A 16176-nucleotide genomic window follows, 5' to 3' on the forward strand; every position below is an offset into this window, starting at 1 on the left:
TTGAAATCGGCCCTAATTAATCGGCCATTCCGATTAGTCGGTCGACCTCTAGTGGACACGCCTTCAAATTAGTGGATTCTGCTATTTCAGCCACACCCGTTGCTGACCGGTGTATAAAATTGTTAGTCGGGAGATCATTAAATGGGATTCCATGGTCGAGCAGCCGGACACAAGCCTAAGATCTTCATGCACAATGCCAAGAGTCGGCTGGAGTGATGTAAAGCTTGCCGCCATTGGACTCTGGAACAGTGGAAAAGTGTTCTCTGGAGTGACGAATCACACTTTGCCATCTGGCAGGTCGACGGATAAATCTGGGTTTGGCGGATGCCAGGAGAACGCTACCTTCCCCAATGCATAGTGCCAACTGTAAAGTTTGATGGAGAAGGAATGATGGTTTGGGGCTGTTTTTATGGTTCATGTCCCCTTGTTTCCAGTGAAGGGAAATTGTGTAAGCCAGGTGTAATTGCCCAACATAAGTGCCCAACCTCACTAATGCTCTGGTGGCTGAATGGAAGTCCCTGCAGCAATGTTCTAACATCTAGTGGAAAGCCTTCCCATAAGAGTGGAGACTGCTTTGGCAGCAAAGGGGGAACACATACTGTTGGTGTCCACATACCTTTGTCCATGTAGTGGGAGGTCCAGGAACACTGTGATCCTGACATTGACAAAACTGTCAAACAAACAGGTATTGCAATGAATGAAATTCTTAAATAAAACATTATTTTATGAACTGATATGGAAAAAGTCCTTGAGTCTGTGTTGCCATTAATAGGCCAAACTGGTACTCTCATTAGTGCAACGGCAATATACTTTATAGAAATGTAAATGTTTCTAGGCTACTTGGCACTTGTGGTAAATGAAGAAAGGTAGTTTGATGTGACAAGAGAGCAGCAGAGAGCTCGCACCATCACAAATACCAGGTGAAAATAATATTCTAAAAGGTTCTATTTTCATACAGAGAGCAAATGAGGGGGTTATTAGTCCAATACATCTCAGACACCCTCAGCCACATTCACACAGTGAAAGAATTCTCTGACGGGCATTTCAAATGGGCACTTCAGAGAGAGACAGAAGCAAAAATTATGAAAGACATCAAGAAAGAGGCCAACAGAATCAACCTGAAGTTCGACCATGTCACCATGTATGAAGCAGCCTGAGCCAGGTGACTGCAGACAGTAAGATTGAGGAGCAGGAGAATGACCTGGGGTCTGTAATGAAGGATACTGGGGGATGGAGAAGCTGGACTATTTCGTAGATGCTGTGGAGTGTCTGGCGGTCACCTGTCTATGTTTGAGGAGAACAGGTTCCTCTGTCTGCCTCAGGGGATGGGCCCTGCCAGTGTTCAGGCTGTTATCATCTTTCTTCAGAGCTCGTGCTGCTATGTGACCTAAACTGGGACATGCTTTAACACCCCGGCCATCCTACAGTCTAAGCTTGATGCCCTCAATCTCACACAAATTATCAATGAACCCACCAGGTACAATCCCAAATCCGTAAACACGGGCACCCTCACAGATATCATCCTAACCAACTTGCCCTCCAAATACACCTCTGCAGTTTTCAACCAAGATCTCAGCTATCACTGCCTCATTGCCTGAATCGGTAATGGGTCTGCGGTCAAACGACCACCCCTCATCTCTGTCAAACACTCCCTAAAACACTTCAGCGAGCAGACCCTTCTAATCGACCTGGCCCGGGTATCCTGGAAGGATATTAACCTCATCCCGTCAGTAGAGGATGCCTGGTCATTTTTTTAAAGTGCATTCCTCATCATCTTAAATAAGCATGCCCCTTTCAAAGAATTTAGAACCAGGAACAGATATAGCCCTTGGTTCTCTCCAGACCTGACCGCCCTTGACCAACACAAAAATATCCTGTGGTGTTCTGCATTAGAACCCCCTTGATATGCAACTTTTCAGGGAAGTCAGGAACCAATTTACACAGGCTAGCTTTTTCAAGCAGAAATTTGCCGAAACTGTTGCAACCCTTATTACTACAACCCCTATGTCTCAGCCTCCAGTATTTATGCTGCAGTAGTTTATGGGTCGGGGGGCTAGGGTCAGTTTGTTATATCTGGAGTACTTCTCCTGTCTTATCCGGTGTCCTGTGTGAATTGAAGTATGCTCTCTCTAATTCTCTCTTTCTCTCGTTCTTTCTCTCTCTCGGAGGACCTGAGCCCTAGGACCATGCCTCAGGACTACCTGGCATGATGACTCCTTGCTGTCCCCAGTCCACCTGGCCGTGCTGCTGCTCCAGTTTCAACTGTTCTGCCTGTTATTATTATTATTTGACCATGCTGGTCATTTATGAACATTTGAACATCTTGGCCATGTTCTGTTATAATTTCCACCTGGCACAGCCAGAAGAGGACTGGCCACCCCTCATAGCCTGGTTCCTCTCTAGGTTTCTTCCTAGGTTTTGGCCTTTCTAGGGAGTTTTTCCTAGCCAACGTGCTTCAACACCTTCATTGCTTGCTGTTTGGGGTTTTAGGCTGGGTTTCTGTACAGCACTTTGAGATATAGGCTGATGTACTAAGGGCTATATAAATAATTTTGATTTGATTCAACCGATCACTGCCCGCACCTGCCCGCCCGTCCAGCATCACTACTCTGGACGGTTCTGACTTAGAATATGTGGACAACTACAAATACCTAGGTGTCTGGTTAGACTGTAAACTCTCCTTCCAGACTCACATTAAGCATCTCCAATCCAAAATTAAATCTAGAATCGGCTTCTTATTCCACATCAAAGCATCCTTCACTCATGCTGCCAAACATACCCTCGTAAAACTGACCATCCTACCGATCCTCGACTTCGGCGATGTCATTTATAAAATTGCCTCCAACACTCTACTCAGCAAATTGGATGCAGTCTATCACAGCGCCATCCGTTTTGTTACCAAAGCCCCATATACTACCCACCACTGCGACCTGTACGCTCTCGTTGGCTGGCCCTCGCTTCATATCCGTTGCCAAACCCACTGGCTCCAGGTCATCTACAAGTCTTTGCTAGGTAAAGCCCCGCCTTATCTCAGCTCACTGGTCACCATACCAGCACCCACCCGTAGCACGCGCTCCAGCAGGTATATCTCACTGGTCACCCCCAAAGCCAATTCCTCCACTGGCCGCCTTTCCTTCCAGTTCTCTGCTGCTAATGACTGGAACGAACTGCAAAAATCAGTGGTTAAGGGCGCTGTACTGCAGCGCCAGCTGTGCCATCAGAGTCCCTGGGTTCGCGCCCAGGCTCTGTCGTAACCGGCTGAGACCGGGAGGTCCGTGGGGCGACGCACAATTGGCCTAGCGTCGTCCGGGTTAGGGAGGGCTTGGTCGGTAGGGGTTTTAGGCTGGGTTTCTGTACAGCACAGACAAGGGATGTGCCGGGCGCAGTGCGCGCTAACCAAGGTTGCCAGGTGCACAGTGTATCCTCCGACACATTGGTGCAGCTGGCTTCCGGGTTGGATGCGCGCTGTGTTAAGAAGCAGTGCGCTGGTTGGGTTGTGTATCGGAGGACGCATTACTTTCAACCTTCATCTCTCCCGAGCCCGTACGGGAGTTGTAGCGATGAGACAAGATAGTAGCTACTACAACAATTGGATACCACGAAATTGGGGAGAAAAAGGGGTAAAATTCAAAAAAATAATAATAATAATAATAATAATAATTGTAATTATTTCACCACCATGGTCTATTTATTGCCTTACCTCCCTTATTTTACCTCATTTGCACTCACTGTATATAGACTTTATTTTCTTTTTTTCTACTATATTATTGACTGTATGTTTGTTTATCCCATGTGTAACTCTGTGTTGTTGTATGTGTCGAACTGCTGTGCTTTATCTTGGCCAGGTCGCAGTTGTAAATGAGAAGTTGTTCTCAACTACCCTACCTGGTTAAATAAAGGTGAAATAAAAATAATACAATTGCTGCCAGAATGACCTGCCCTCTCCTCATCTATTTTAAGAGGGATGCGAAGCCCTTCTTTATAACCAGCCTCCTCAATGTAGAAGTACTGGCCTTCTAGGTGAACAGTTGCATACAGATCAGCCAGGAGCTTTGTGGCAGGATAGAGGAAAGGTAAGTGGAATGCCCATCACAATCCACCTCTGTAGCTTGCCTAGTAGGCTATAGAGTGGTGAGGAAGAGTCTACCGTGTCTGGAAGCAACTTCGCTATTCATTTTCTGGATTCAGGCTAACGCAAAACAGTTTTAAGCTTTGTTTGACTATTTACAGTCACCGCTGATTTTCGGGATTGTATGTTGATTCGCTCTCCTTAAATATTTGCCAACTGATGTATTCGTTTCAGTCTCTGAATTGTTTAGCCAAACTTTTCGCCACCAGCTCCTGATATCAGGGCATATATACTACAATCTGTGTCCTGAAATAGCCAAGTGTGCATGTGCACGCAGCTATATCCTGTCCCAAGCCTGTTGTCCCTGTTTTTCCCTGGCTAAACTAGCTGGTTAGCTCAACTATGCTAGTTTCGTCCTCATTGCCAAACTTCATAAATACTGCACCCTCAACTCCAAATGTTCTTTGGTACAATCATGTAACTAAGAAATTCAATTTTTTTTTAAATGATTTGTTTTGTTGACAACGGTGACGAAGGATATCATTGCTACTTAACGCAGATCCAAGTTCTGTTTTGAGATCCACCAGCATCATTGACGTAGGGTTAGCTGGACGTTTTTGACTGGTCTCGGAACTGTGACAACAGGCAGCCTCTCCCTGCTTGGCTCAATGGGATATGTAGTGATTTTGCCAACATAGCCAGATATGTACACATAGTCAGTTTAAAAATGTTAAAGGTACAAGACTAGCTTATTTGTTGATTTAAATCATGCTTTATTAATATAATGAGTAATCGAGGAAAGTCACAACTTAACTGACGAAAAAATAGTAACTCTACAGAGCGCCAATGGCTACAATGAATGTCAATTACTTCCTGAAACGAAGGGTCTGAGTGTAATTTTGCCAAAAATAACTATATATATATTTCACCTAATTTTAACATTCTGTCATAAAGATCAACTTTACAACCAACGTTTTTCTGTGTTGATGTGTTATGCTTGTCGACATGCTCAGTTTTCCACCACAGAATGGACAAAAAGAGAAGAATCCACTCGGCTTTTACACTATGATTTGACTATTAGATCAAATCAAATCACATTTATTTATATAGCCCTTCGTATATCAGCTGATATCTCAAAGTGCTGTACAGAAACCCAGCCTAAAACCCCAAACAGCAAGCAATGCAGGTGTAGAAGCAGGTGTAGAAGATGTTAAAAAAAATTTTTAAGGAATAGTATTACTATATTAAAACGAGAGTTCACATTACAGGGTTGACCTTAGCCTGAAACCCAAAGTTGAATTTACCTGAATTCTACATCGGGCAAAAATGAGCATTTGTCTTCTCACGACCTCTACAAGCCAGCATGTTGAATACAATTACATTTGAACTTACTTTACTGGTTGTCTGTGCAGTTGGTCCTTTTGCAGGTAGGAATGTGAGACAATATATCCACAGGAAAGTATCATTAAAACCATTTTTCAAAGCGCTTGTAGTGTGTTCAGATTCCTATCACCTGAAACATGCATACTTGCTTAGTTCATGCACCTGCTTACATGGTTCTGCGCCTGTTTCAGGTGTGATTAATGTGTGTCCAGGGGATCCCTTAGTCTTTGGGAACCAGGGCTATCACACAATGCAAGCACTTTCGATCTACGGTGTCCACAGATTGATTTAAATGGGGGCACTACAGTGTAGATAACAAAAAAATGGAGTGGAGTGTACAGTAGGTCTATTTGTGTACATTAAATACATGTTGAATCTCTCCCCTCTGTCAGAAAGGACCAGCACTTCAGAATGACAATCCTGTTCCAAGAGGCTGCTCTGTGATTCATTGGGCTGTTCAGCCAGCCCAGGATGGGGCAGTTTCTAACAGAGCTGGAGGAGAGTGCTGTGCAGCTGGCCAGGATGAAGCTGGGGGCTAAGATCTTGCAGGCAGCTCAGTGGGGGCAGCTGGAGGGATCCTTTCAATTGCGGGCATAGCTTTCAATTGCGGGCACAGTTTTCATCAATAATTCAGTATGTTAAAGCTGTTCATTTAAAATCAATTATACAATCAATTATACAATTTGATGTAAAGCAACAATTTAAAAATGTTTTAAAAAATATGGAGGAAGAGACAGCTAGAGTAGGGAGGCCAGAAGAGAGATCACATATCCACTAGATTGAGAGATGTTTATCATTAAAACCTATCAGCTCTCCACCAGACCATGTAATGAGCCAACAGTAACTGACACATTTCAGTGACTATTTCCTCATAGTATTTTCTCATTATTAAAGGATCCAATTGCATTCTCATGTTTCCTAAATAGTTTTTTGTTGTCTAGAAACCGTGTAAATACACTGCACTTAAACAACATTGTAATGTTTTTAAACTGTACATATTTATCAACAATTGATAATGTACTCAATTAAATGTAAATGTACAAATGTAGCTAGCTACATGCTCTATGTGTGTGTTTCAACAGCATGTGTGGTGAACAGTTCAGATCCTACATCAGCCCCACCACACCTCACCTGGTCTGACCTCAGGATCATTGTCAGTCAGAGCTGTAAGACAATAAAAGAGAAGAGGGAGATTAAGACTTTGCTGACTTCCTGATGACACACGCATAATGTGTATACTTACTGACATGTTCTGTTTGTGAATGTGAATCATTATAATTGCTATTACCAAGCATTCCTGAAAACAGACATAGTATCAATCACAAACGGGCTCTGATTATCACAGGTACAATATGTGTATATAGCTGCCTATGATTACCATACCTGTTGACTGTTTCCAAGGTAACAGGGCATGACACTGGCTGTAAAAATATATTGCCTCTCAGGCTGTCCTATGTGTGTCCTCCTGCTTTTGTTTCCTTGTATGCAACATTTTGAAAAGTGATTCCTGTTCCAGGACAAAGTCCAGAGATGAATGACATGGGCAAGGGATTTAACACTTTCTGTACATATAGGATTACAGATCGGGAACTCATGTTTTAGGATGATTTATAATCACCATTACAATAAGTTGTGTGGAAGCAGAACATATCAGGTGAAACATATGGAGTGTTCTTATTGTGTTCTGTTGTACAACATAATGCCTTTGTCTTCAAATCAAATCAAATTTTACTGGTCACATACACATGGTTAGCAGATGTTAATGCGAGTGTAGCGAAATGCTTGTGCTTCTAGTTCCTACTATGCAGTAAAATCTAACAAGTAATCTAACAAATTCAGAACAACTACCTTGTATACACAAATGTAAAGGGATGAATAGAATATGTAAATATAAATATACGGATGAGCGATGGCGATAAGCAAGATGCAGTAGATGGTATATAATACAGTATATACATATGAGATGAGTAATGTAGGATATATAAACATTATTAAAGTGTCGTTATTTAAAGTGACTAGTGATACCTTTATTAAGTCCATTTATCAAAGTGGCCAGAGATTTGAGTCTGTATGTTGGCAGCAGCCTCTCTATGTTAGTGATGGCTGTTTAACAGTCTGATGGCCTTGAAATAGAGCTGTTTTTCAGTCTCTCAGTCCCAGCTTTGATGCACCTGTACTGACCTCGCCTTCTAGATGATAGCGGTGTGAACCGGCAGTGGCTCAGGTGGTTGTTGTCCTTGATTCTTTTTTGGCCTTCCTGTGACATCGGGTGCTGTAGGTGTCCTGGAGGGCAGGTAGTTTGCCCCCGGGGATGTGTTTTGCAGACAACATTACCCTCTGGAGAGCCTTGCATTGAAGGCTGTGCAGTTGCTGTACCAGGCGGTGATACAGCCCGACATTTCTTGCTGTACACATGACTACAGGCTGCATCACTGTGACGTCCGGTATTAAATTGTGTCATGATAAAAATGAGAACGCAGTACAAACGACCAATTGCAAAATAGGATTATTTGTTACAAGGGTATTTCAGAACACCAGCAACCATTATTGTTAACACAAATGAGACCAGACATGAACCGTCCATTTTCATTTAACATCTCCTAGAAACTTTTTCACACAAGTCAGCATCAGAATAAATTGCAGTAACATGTTTCGTTGCCGTTTAGGGACTGATCGAAATTTACTGGGGGGTTGTCAACCTTTTTCTTTTGCTTTGGGGAGGATTGTATGTTTTTGGGGGGCACACGGGGAGGGTAGTGCGTTTTTTACCTGGTTTACATTTGCTCTTCTGCTCGTATTTTTCCTATAAACAATGGCTTGACATACTTTTGATATTACGCTAATAAAGTTAGTTAGAAACATTTGGTATGGTGTGGCTGTTATTAAGGGCTATCGGAGTTAATCCTATAATCTAAAATATAATGCTTAATACAAAATATTTGGATCGAAAATTTACAAATTACCCTCATTCTGTAAGTCTATCTGTATAGCAGTAGCTATCTGACATGAAGAAATGCATGCCGGTATTTTAGCATGCCACCGGAATATATATATATATGTATATATATATATATATACAGTGCCTTGCGAAAGTATTTGGCCCCCTTGAACTTTGCGACCTTTTGCCACATTTCAGGCTTCAAACATAAAGATATAAAACTGTATTTTTTTGTGAAGAATCAACAACAAGTGGGACACAATCATGAAGTGGAACGACATTTATTGAATATTTCAAACTTTTTTAACAAATCAAAAACTGAAAAATTGGGCGTGCAAAATTATTCAGCCCCCTTAAGTTAATACTTTGTAGCGCCACCTTTTGCTGCGATTACAGCTGTAAGTCGCTTGGGATATGTCTCTATCAGTTTTGCACATCGAGAGACTGAATTTTTTTCCCTTTCCTCCTTACAAAACAGCTTGAGCTCAGTGAGGTTGGATGGAGAGCATTTGTGAACAGCAGTTTTCAGTTCTTTTCACAGATTCTCGATTGGATTCAGGTCTGGACTTTGACTTGGCCATTCTAACACCTGGATATGTTTATTTTTGAACCATTCCATTGTAGATTTTGCTTTATGTTTTGGATCATTGTCTTGTTGGAAGACAAATCTCTGTCCCAGTCTCAGGTCTTTTGCAGACTCCATCAGGTTTTCTTCCAGAATGGTCCTGTATTTGGCTCCATCCATCTTCCCATTAATTTTAACCATCTTCCCTGTTCCTGATGAAGAAAAGCAGGCCCAAACCATGATGCTGCCACCACCATGTTTGACAGTGGGGATGGTGTGTTCAGCTGTGTTGCTTTTACGCCAAACATAACGTTTTGCATTGTTGCCAAAAAGTTCAATGTTGGTTTCATCTGACCAGAGCACCTTCTTCCACATGTTTGGTGTGTCTCCCAGGTGGCTTGTGGCAAACTTTAAACGACACTTTTTATGGATGAATACTTTCGCAAGGCACTGTATATATATATATATATATATATATATATATATATATATATATATATATCTTTGGGGTTAAGCATAAGCTTCTCTTCATTTATGTAAAAAGTTTGGACACGCCTACTCATTCAAGTGTTTTTCTTCATTTTTACTATTTTCTACATTGTAGAATAATTAAGAAGACATCAAAACTATGAAATAACACATATGGAATCATGTAGTAACCAAAAAAAGTGTTAAACAAATAAAAATATATTTAGGATTCTGCAAAGCCACCCTTTATCTTGATGATAGCTTTGCACACTCTTGGCATTATCTCAACCAGCTTCACCTGGAATGCTTTTCCAGCAGTCTTGAAGGAGTTCCCACATATGCTGAGCACTTGTTGGCTACTTTTCCTTCACTTTGACCTCATGGCTTGGTTTTTGCTCTGACATGCGCTGTAAACTGTGGGTTCTTATGGACAGGTGTACCTTTCCAAATAATGTCCAATCAATTGAATTTACTGCATGTGGACTCCAATCAAGTTGTAGAAACATCTCAAGGATGATCAATGGAAACATGGTGCACCTGAGCTCAATTTTCAGTCTCATAGCAAAGGGTCTGAATATTTATGTAAATAAGGTATTTTTGTTTTGAAAGTTTAATACATTTCCTCAAATTTCTAAAAACCTGTTTTCGCTCTGTCATTGTGGGGTATTGTGTGTAGATTGATGAGAAAAAAATATTTAATCAATTTTAGAATGAGGCTGTAATGTAACAAAATGTGGAAAAAGTCAAGGTGTCTGAATACATTCCGAATGCATTGTATACTGTATGTATTTCTTTAACTGACAAATAAAATCAATCAATCTAAATTATGCAGTGGCCATTTGATGAATGGAAAGAGGCATCTGTTACAAAACACCAAAAAGTTGAATGACATTCAAAGATTGTCAAGCCAAGCCTTCAATACTGGGTAAGACTACAAGGTAGGGAGGGATGTATTTTCTGTTTGTCGAGATTGACATGTTCTATTTGTTGTGGTGTTGAAAACGCAAACCATGATATTAAAGTGCCCAAAGTCGGTATGCTTTATTTATGGTCATTGGCACAGAATCATGTTGGTGGAAAATGTGTTGCATATGTTTGATATAATTATAGCATAAACATTTAGAAAATCTAAATCACCCCTAACTGATTATTGTCTGCAGCCAGCTCTGAGCGTAGTGTAATGAAACAGGCAGGGTGAGTGAACTTGACTGTGGTGGTCGGCGAACACTCAATCTTCTGGCCCGTAGCCCTGTGTCGCATTAACTGTGCCACACAAGAATGCTGAAGTAGTGAAGTCAATATCCACAGGCTCAGGTAGAGTTATTGTTATTTGTGGTCGTAAAAATGATTTAGAATTAATTCTATGAGGGGGAGGGTGTTCAGTTTATTTTACAGTACAAGGGGAGGGTCATGTGAAAAAATGTGTAACTTTGGGGAGGGTGCCATTATTTTTTAGGACAACTTCCATTGGACAAGCCCCTCCCCCCAGTATATTTTGATCTGTCCCTTTGCAAGACGTCTTCAACTTCCAGTGAAGTGAGGAATGTGAGTCTTCTGTGTATGAAGGTACATGTCACCAACACAATATTGGAAACATTATTACATTTCACTTTCAGTATTTTGACTACACGGAACACATATTTTGGAAACAAAATACATTTTTATTAAAGTGCCAAGCTGAATACGTTTCATTAAATTGAACAGATTGTTTCATTTATTATAACATTGAATTGTAAAGTTGATTATAAAATTAGACTTGTGTACAGAATGATTGATGAAAATGAAAAAAGTGCTTTGTGTCATCTCTTTATTTTTAATTGTTAAACATTCTAAGTGCCACTGGACAGTATGTTTGAGAGGCCCTAACTTCAAAGACTGTTAAGTCATTTATGTTGTCCTACTGTGTCATACACATCGATTTCTTCCCTCTCAGCTTCTCCTCCAGAGGATAAAATGCCTGCTCCAGGACGATCTGACTTTTCTCTAATGTTAATAGACACAGTGAGTCATGGATCCTCTGCCAGGAGTGCCACTGTGCCACAATGCTGATCTGGGATCTCTCACTCTTGCTGCCTTTGGCCAGGCTGACACTGTCTTTACAGATGAAGAAAACATCCAGGCCAATGAAGAGGGCGTTGAGAGTGATAAAACCAGCCCGGGCCGAGCTGGAGAGGGCTTTGTCCAATGTCCGGGATGTCCTCGGCTAGCTTGGGCAGGTTTTGTGCTACTTTGCCTTCCTGGAGCACCAACTTACCAGCGCTTGTGATCAGATCTTTGTTTCTTTTTTTTTTTTTATTTTTTATTTTACCCCTTTTTCTCCCCAATTTCGTAGTATCCAATTGTTGTAGTAGCTACTATCTTGTCTCATCGCTACAACTCCCGTACGGGCTCGGGAGAGACGAAGGTTGAAAGTCATGCGTCCTCCGATACACAACCAACCAAGCCGCTGCTTCTTTAACACAGCGCACATCCAACCCGGAAGCCAGCCGCACCAATGCGCCGGAGGAAACACCGTGCACCTGGCCACCGTGGCTAGCGTACACTGCGCCCAGCCCGCCACAGGAGTCGCTGGTGCGCGATGAGACAAGGACACCCCTATCGACCAAGCCCTCCCTAACCCGGGCGACGCTAGGCCAATTGTGCGTCGCCCCACGGACCTCCCGGTCGCGGCCGGTTACGACAGAGCCTGGGCGCGAACCCAGGACTCTGATGGCACAGCTGGCGCTGCAGTACAGCGCCCTTAACCACTGCGCCACCCGGGAGGCCAGATCTTTGTTTCTAAGAACTTCTGCTGACTTAAAACCTGAGAAAAGGTCACCTAGGGAGTCAATGCATTTTCCGATGGTCCAATCACCTTCCTTGCTCCAACCATGTCCACCCTGCTCTGCCCCAGGATGGGCTCTATGTTCCTGGCCACATCCTCCAGACACTCCTGGAGACTCTCCACGTCCTCCATTAAATTCTGGAAGACTTTACTGGCTTTCTTCTCTTGGATGCTATTGACCTTCATCTCTGTGATACCAGTGGTTAATCTGTTGACCCCACTGGTGACCCCTAGGCTGAACCCTGCAATGGTGAGAGCCAGTGACAACCCAGCAGTGACAGGGGTCAGAGCTAAGCCCACGATGGATAGGATCCCTCCAGCCACCCCCACTGAGCTGCCTGCCACACTGGAGATCTTAGCCCCCAGCTTCATCCTGTCCAGCTGCACAGCATTCTCCTCCAGATCGGTCAGAAACTGCTCCATCCTGGGTCGGCGCTGGCTGAACCTACCAATGAAGCACTGAGTAGCCTCTTGGAACAGGAATGTTAGTCTGAGGTGCTGGTCCATCCTGATGGAGGGGAAAGATATGTATTTACTGTTTTCCAATAGACTAGTTCTTGAATCTTGTTAAAAAATGTCAACATAAGTTTTAAGAGAAGAACCAAACCATGGCAGAATAACCTACCTGATCTCACTCAGCTGATTCAAATGTTGGAGCATATTTTGTATGGACTCTTCACTCACATCACCAAGGTTGACCACAGGGATGTCATTCCTCTTTTTCCAAAACATAATTTGACGGACTGAGCTACTGTAATAACTAATATTCATTTCAACATTAAATTATATTCATTACATTATTTTGTGGCATTTGAATTATATCACATAAGCCAAAGAACCTTGTCAAATGACATATCTGAGAAGGAGAAAAATGAAAGGAAAATAATACAACTATGCTAATATAATATAAATGCTGATATTAAAACTGTGTGAGGGATCTTACCCAAGTTTACTCCCAGGCTGTTGTCTGATCTGTAATCTAGAAGGAAAGAATGGACATCAAGTGTTTGTAAAATGGCAATAAAGAACATGACATAAGTTAATGTTGAAGAAATTGTGATGGTAGCTCCACTTACACTATGTCCATCCTCTTACAGAGCTGCTGGCTGATTTGTGTGTATCTGTCCAGCTGGAGGGCCAGCACCTCTACATTGAGGAGGCTGGGCATAAAGAAGGCCTTAGCATCCCTCTTAAAGTAGATGAGGAGAGGGCAGGATATTCTGGCAGCAGTGATGACAGCCTGAACACTGGCAGGGCTCGTCCCCTGAGGCAGACAGAAGAACCTGTTCTCCTCAAACACCAACAGACAGGTGACCGCCAGACACTCCACAGCATTCAGGAAGTAATCCAGCTTCTCCAGGCCTCCCAGCGTGTCCTTTAGTACAGCCCCCAGCTCCTTCTCCAGCTCCTGACGCCTACTGTCTGCAGTCCCCTGGGTCAGACCGCTCCATACGAACTCCCCAAACGCCTTGGCCTTGGTCTCTGAGTTACGGACATGGTCGAACTTAAGGTCAATTCTGTCTGCCCTCTGCTTGATGTCCCTCATCCTTTCCAGTTCTGTCTCCCTCTGAAGGGCCCATTTTGGAATGCCTGTCACAGAACTCCCTCACTGTGTGAATGTTGCTGAGGGTGTCAGAGATGTACTGGCCCAAGAGCTCCCTTGTTAACGCTGATCTGGAAGAAAAGTAGGCTTCAGTCAGGAGCTTCACTATTGAATGCAGGATAATTAGCATATCAAATTACAAAGTTGTAGATTTAGAGTGCCTATCCAACTTTACACTTTTATTGAATGGCCTTTACTGAATACCTTTGGTTCTTTGTCAACATTGCCCTCTGTTGTCTATGTAAAGTAATACAACAACACTCCTTTTTTTGCCACAGTAATTTATTGCCACAGTTATTAATTGTCTCACCGTGACATGGCGCTCTCCCTGCGTTTTGACATTTCCCAGTTTGGTTGATATTGTTACTTAACTGAATTCTAATGTCCATTAACTGTGGATCAAATAGTCAACAATCACGAAAAATGTAAGTATACGTTTCTCTTCTGAAATAATTTAGAATCAGGATTCATAGACATGGCATGGCTTACGTGGGCAAACATGTTTAGATATTTTTTGAAGAACAACATTTCATTTGTGTAAAAAAAAATTGATTTATTAAACCTCACTCACCTTGACAAAGACCCTACTGCACGCAGACAAAACTGAAATGTAGTCTCTTTAAATGGGTCAACATGCTTCGATTCGACTGGGGAATAGCCAAGTACCAAACGAGCAGGGTTGCCAGGTCCAATTAAATAAGTAGATCAATGACCAGTCTAAACCTGCCCACAGCTCCTGAAAATTAACCCACATGTTGCAGCAAGAGAGGAGTTGCCACATACAGTGCCTTGCGAAAGTATTCGGCCCCCTTGAACTTTGCGACCTTTTGCCACATTTCAGGCTTCAAACATAAAGATATAAAACTGTATTTTTTTGTGAAGAATCAACAACAAGTGGGACACAATCATGAAGTGGAACGACATTTATTGGATATTTCAAACTTTTTTAACAAATCAAAAACTGAAAAATTGGGCGTGCAAAATTATTCAGCCCCTTTACTTTCAGTGCAGCAAACTCTCTCCAGAAGTTCAGTGAGGATCTCTGAATGATCCAATGTTGACCTAAATGACTAATGATGATAAATACAATCCACCTGTGTGTAATCAAGTCTCCGTATAAATGCACCTGCACTGTGATAGTCTCAGAGGTCCGTTAAAAGCGCAGAGAGCATCATGAAGAACAAGGAACACACCAGGCAGGTCCGAAATACTGTTGTGAAGAAGTTTAAAGCCGGATTTGGATACAAAAAGATTTCCCAAGCTTTAAACATCCCAAGGAGCACTGTGCAAGCGATAATATTGAAATGGAAGGAGTATCAGACCACTGCAAATCTACCAAGACCTGGCCGTCCCTCTAAACTTTCAGCTCATACAAGGAGAAGACTGATCAGAGATGCAGCCAAGAGGCCCATGATCACTCTGGATGAACTGCAGAGATCTACAGCTGAGGTGGGAGACTCTGTCCATAGGACAACAATCAGTCGTATATTGCACAAATCTGGCCTTTATGGAAGAGTGGCAAGAAGAAAGCCATTTCTTAAAGATATCCATAAAAAGTGTAGTTTAAAGTTTGCCACAAGCCACCTGGGAGACACACAAAACATGTGGAAGAAGGTGCTCTGGTCAGATGAAACCAAAATTGAACTTTTTGGCAACAATGCAAAACGTTATGTTGAACACACCATCCCCACTGTCAAACATGGTGGTGGCAGCATCATGGTTTGGGCCTGCTTTTCTTCAGCAGGGACAGGGAAGATGGTTAAAATTGATGGGAAGATGGATGGAGCCAAATACAGGACCATTCTGGAAGAAAACCTGATGGAGTCTGCAAAAGACCTGAGACTGGGATGGAGATTTGTCTTCCAACAAGACAATGATCCAAAACATAAAGCAAAATCTACAATGGAATGGTTCAAAAATAAACATATCCAGGTGTTAGAATGGCCAAGTCAAAGTCCAGACCTGAATCCAATCGAGAATCTGTGGAAAGAACTGAAAACTGCTGTTCACAAATGCTCTCCATCCAACCTCACTGAGCTCGAGCTGTTTTGCAAGGAGGAATGGGAAAAAATTTCAGTCTCTCGATGTGCAAAACTGATAGAGACATACCCCAAGCGACTTACAGCTGTAATCGCAGCAAAAGGTGGCGCTACAAAGTATTAACTTAAGGGGGCTGAGTAATTCTGCACGCCCAATTTTTCAGTTTTTGATTTGTTAAAAAAGTTTGAAATATCCAATAAATGTCGTTCCACTTCATGATTGTGTCCCACTTGTTGTTGATTCTTCACAAAAAAAGACAGTTTTATATCTTTATGTTTGAAGCCTG

The 16176-nt window shown here is 42.3% G+C and overlaps 1 pseudogene; it reads right to left on the reverse strand.

Moving 5' to 3' along the window:
• Positions 1 to 11244: 11244 nt before the first annotated feature.
• On the reverse strand, positions 11245 to 14192 carry LOC139423576 (uncharacterized; annotated as a pseudogene).
• Positions 14193 to 16176: the final 1984 nt, after the last annotated feature.

Source organism: Oncorhynchus clarkii, chromosome 13 (genome assembly GCF_045791955.1).
Source record: "Oncorhynchus clarkii lewisi isolate Uvic-CL-2024 chromosome 13, UVic_Ocla_1.0, whole genome shotgun sequence".
NCBI classification, from domain to species: domain Eukaryota; kingdom Metazoa; phylum Chordata; class Actinopteri; order Salmoniformes; family Salmonidae; genus Oncorhynchus; species Oncorhynchus clarkii.